Source organism: Lampris incognitus, chromosome 3, assembly GCF_029633865.1.
Source record: "Lampris incognitus isolate fLamInc1 chromosome 3, fLamInc1.hap2, whole genome shotgun sequence".
Taxonomy (NCBI): Eukaryota; Metazoa; Chordata; class Actinopteri; order Lampriformes; family Lampridae; genus Lampris; species Lampris incognitus.
This window is the reverse complement of record NC_079213.1, coordinates 117,996,132-118,000,729: the sequence shown is the minus strand read 5'-3', so window position 1 is coordinate 118,000,729 and position 4,598 is coordinate 117,996,132. Positions and strand designations below refer to the sequence as shown.

The following is a 4,598-nucleotide window of genomic DNA, read 5'->3' as shown; positions in this document are numbered from 1 at the left end:
TACATCTATACTATGTTCTATACTCTATGTTCTCTGCTCTATACTCTATTATATCTATCAAATACCATGTTGCGCGCGCACACACACACACACACACACACACACACACACACACACACACACACACACACACCCAATACAAGTTCCTCTCACAGCTGGGGAACACAGTTATTAAATAAAGGGGGGCACATCTTTGTTAGGACCTTGGTTTGGTATGGACCCAAGTACAGAAAAAAAATAAATCAGACAGAAACCAGGCTTCAAACAATAATCCAGTCTTTCACTTGACAAACTCACCAGGAACAAACAATAAACCAGTATTTATGACTTGACAAACTAAATCAGGGGAAAAAAAATAATCCAGCCTTTATGACTTGACAAACTAAATCAGGAGCAAATAACCCAGTCTTCATGACTTGAGACCCTAACTCAGGAACATGTGCTTGCACATTGTTTTTAATGACAATAAAACTGAAAATAATCCAGTCTTTATGACCTGACAAACTAAACCAAGTACAAACAATAATCCAGTCTTTATGACTTGAGAAACTAAATCAGGAACAAATAATAATCCAGTCTTTATGACTTGACAAACTAAACCAGGAACAAACAAACCAGTCTTTATGACGAGACAAACTAAATCAGGGACAAAATGTCCCCCCAATGTATTTTTGTTAAAATTTGTTTGGGCACTATTTGGGTATGTGTAGTGAGGGGAGCTTGTTGCTGGTGGGTATACTGTAAAATATCACAACAACAAAGACGAACTCTTAAGCTAACAATGGCAATGACATTTCTGATGGGAAGTACCAAGCTTCTCGGAGTGACAGTTTTGGATAAAGTGTACAGATGGCTCTTTCTATATGTTGCGGTTGAGGTATGTTTTGGGTTATAGTGGAGCGGATAAAAGCCAAACTCGAGTGGAATTGTGCAAATTATGATACAAGCGTGAAATTTGGTGAATTTCTTCTCCACAGGCTTCCAATCAAATCTGTCCGATTGGCCACTTGAAAATCCAAGATGGCCATTTTTCAAGATGGCTGTCAAATTAGCCTCCAAAAATGGCTTTTTTTTTTTAATATATATATTTTGTCGTTTTTTGGCTTGATTGATCTTGGTGTCAATTCCTATGTTTTCAAGCCTGTTGGGTTGGATTTTGGGATTTTTATATAGCAACACATTTTATATACCAAATTAATGAGTGGGTGTGTTTTTTTTTGTTTTTTTTTTTTAATTGTACTTTTCTGCAATTTAATGTTTTTAGGGTTAGGACTAAGGTTTAGATTTGGATAAAATTGACGAATTCTTGCATTTTTTTTCCCTTTTTACCACTCAGAACATGCTCCTTCCCTTGATGCTCCCATAAAATGAACACTGAACGGTCACCAAAAGCACAGAGCTTGTGATTAAACCACTTCTCTGTACCTGCTTCGCACTCAGGAAGAAGCACCCCAGCTCATCATTGTGGGTGGCGGGACTCGCACTTTAGAAAAACATTTCTCAATATGAAAACTAAAGAAATTATCCCCGAAATTAGGATGAGGTGTAGATAAACGTAACGGGTGGCTCTATATCTTTCAGTTAGCGTTGGGATAAGGGTTCTATCTGCTCTGGCAGACAATCCTACAGAGCCACAGCAATACAGACTAACTCGTCGCGATAGCCAAGCTATCCATGGCAATGGCATTTCTAAAGCAAAGAACCGAGCTTTTCAGAGTAAAAGTTTTGCATAAAATTAACAGACAGCGCTTTCTACATGTTTCACTTGAGGTAGGTTTGGGTTAGGGATTATCTGCTCAGTCAGACAATCCCACAAAAAAAATACAACAGAATAACTCTTGACAGTAGCCAAGCTATCCATGACAGTCATTTCTGAGGGAAAGTACTGACCTTTTCTGAGTGAAACATTTGGATAAAATTAAAAGATGGCTCACAGTCATGTTTTTTCTTCTTTTGTTTGTTTTTTCCTCTTTGTTTTCTTCTTTCATTATTTCAGGATGTCTCTCCTATCTTTTATTTATTTTCGGTCTGGTTGTGCTTGTTTCGTTCGTATTCTGATTTAATGTCCATGTTATTTCAAACTGAAATACTTGTTTGTATGTTTTATTATTGTGAAAAAAACTATTAATCATAAAAAAGAAAAAAAAGATGGCTCTTTCTACATCTTTCGGTTAGGGATGAGTTAGGCTAAGAGTTTTATCTGCTCAGGCAGACAATACCTCAGCAACATCGACTAACTCTTCACAGTTGCCAAACTAACCATGGCAAAGACATTTCTGATGGAAAGTACAGAGCTTCATGGAGTGATAGTTTTGGATAAAATTAACAGATGGCTCTTTCTACACGTTTCGGTTGGGTTAGGGTAAGTGTTTTATCGGTTCAGGCAGACCATCCCACAGAGAATACCACAGCAACAGAGATCAACTCTTTGCGAAAGCCAAACCAACCACAACAATGGCATTTCTGACAGAAAGTACTGAGCTTCACGGAGTGAAAAGAGAATAAAATTAACGGATGGCTCTTTCGACATGTTTTGCTTAGGGTAGGGGTTTATCAGCTCAGGCAGACAATCGCACAGAACACCACAGAGACCAACTAAGCAGTAGCCAGGCTATGCACAGCAATGTCATTTCTGATGAAAAGTGCCAAGCTTCTAGGAGTGATAGTTTCTGATAACATTAACGTATGCTTTCTCTACGCATTTCAGTTTGGTTAGGGTGAGGGTTTTACTTACTCAGGCAGAAAATCCCACAGAGAATACCACAGCAAAAGAGACTAACTCTTCATGGTAGCAAAGCTAACTACGGCAATGGCATTTCTGACGGAAGGTACCGAGCTTCTCAGAGTGATAATTTCGGATAAAATTAACATATGCTCTTTGTACATGTTTGGGTTGGGGTAGGGTACGGGTTTTACCTGTTCAGGCAGAAAATCCTACAGAGAATACCACTGCAAGAGAGAATAACTTCGCATACATAAGCCAACCATGGCAGTGGCATTTCAGAGGAAAAGTACAGCACTTCTCGGAGTAAAACTTTTGGATAAAATTAAGGGTTGGCTCTTTCTACATCTTTTGGTTAGGTTTGGGATAGCGTTACGGTAAGGGTTTTATCAGCTCAGGCAAATCGATCCCACAGAAAATACCACAGCAACAGACACCAACTCTTCGTGGTAGCCAAGCTAACCACGGCAATGGCATTTCTGATGAAAAGTACCAAGCTTCTCGGAGTGATAGTTTCAGTTAAAATTAACGGACAACTCTTTCTACAGGTTTCACTTAAGAGTAATGGGTTTTATCTGCTCAGGCCAAAAATCCTACAGAGAATACCACCGCAACAGAGAATAACTTCGCTAGACAAGCTAACCACGTAAATGGCATTTCAGATGGAAAGTACAGAGCTTCTCGGAGGAACAGTTTCAGATAAAATTAACGGACGGCTTTTTCTACATGTTTGTCTTAGTTGTAAGGGTTTTATCTGCTCTAGCAGACGATCCTACAAAGAACAATACAGCAATAGAGACAAACTCTTCGCAGTAGCCAAGCTAACCACGGCAATTGCATTTCTGAAGGAAAGAACCAGCTTTTCAAAGTAAAAGGTTTGCGTAAAATTAACGGACAGCGCTTTCTACATGTTTCGCTTGAGGTAGGGTTTGGGCTCATCTACTCATTCACACCATCTCACAACAAAATACCACAACAACAGAGAACAACTCTTAGCAGTAGCCAGGCTATCTATGGCAAAGTCATTTCTGAAAGAAAGAACCAAGCTTCTTAGAGTGAAAGTTTTGGATAAAATTAATGGAGGACTCTTTCTACATCTTTCGGTTAGGGATGAGTTAGGCTAAGATTTTTGTCTGCTCGGGCAAACAATCCAACACACAATACCACAGCTACAGAGAATAATTCTTCGCAGTAGCATTTCTGAACATGGAACGATAGTTTCAGATAAAACTAATGAATTGCTCTTTCTACATGTTTCGGTTGGGATAGGGTAAGGGTTTTACCTGCTCAGGCAGACAATCACAGCTACAGAGGCTAACTCTTCGCAGTAGCAAAGCTCACCATGGCCATGACATTTCTGATGGAAAGTACCAAGCTTCTTGGAGTGACAGTTTTTCGATCTTATTAATGTATGCACTTTCTACAATGTTTCGGTTTGGTTGACGCAAGGGATTTACCTGCTCAGGCAAACAATCCCACAGCAACAGAGAATTACTTCATCGTAGACAAGCTAACCACAGCAATGGCACTGCTCTTCTCAAGTACCAAGCTTCTGAGTGATACTTTCGGGGCAAAAAATTGACAGAGGCCGTTTCTACATGTTTCACTTAGGGTAAGGGTTTTATCAGCTCAGGCACACAATCGCACAGAGACTACCACAGCAACAGAGACTAACTCTTCGCAGTAGCCAAGCTCATTACGGCAATGGCATTTCTGATGAAAAGTACCAAGCTTCTCGGAGTGAAAGTTTTGGATAACATTAATGGACGGCACTGTCTACATGTTTCACTTATGGTAAGGGTTTCATCTGTTCAGTCGGACAATCCCGCAAAAATACAACAGCAACAGAGAGACTCTTCATGGTAGCCAAGCTAAC

At 39.7% G+C, this 4,598-nt stretch overlaps 1 non-coding gene across 1 annotated transcript; it reads right to left on the bottom strand.

Moving 5' to 3' along the window:
* Positions 1-1,327: 1,327 nt before the first annotated feature.
* On the bottom strand, positions 1,328-1,542 carry LOC130110873 (small nucleolar RNA U3). The gene has a single exon (XR_008810087.1). It is a non-coding gene; the product is annotated as a small nucleolar RNA U3 (small nucleolar RNA).
* Positions 1,543-4,598: the final 3,056 nt, after the last annotated feature.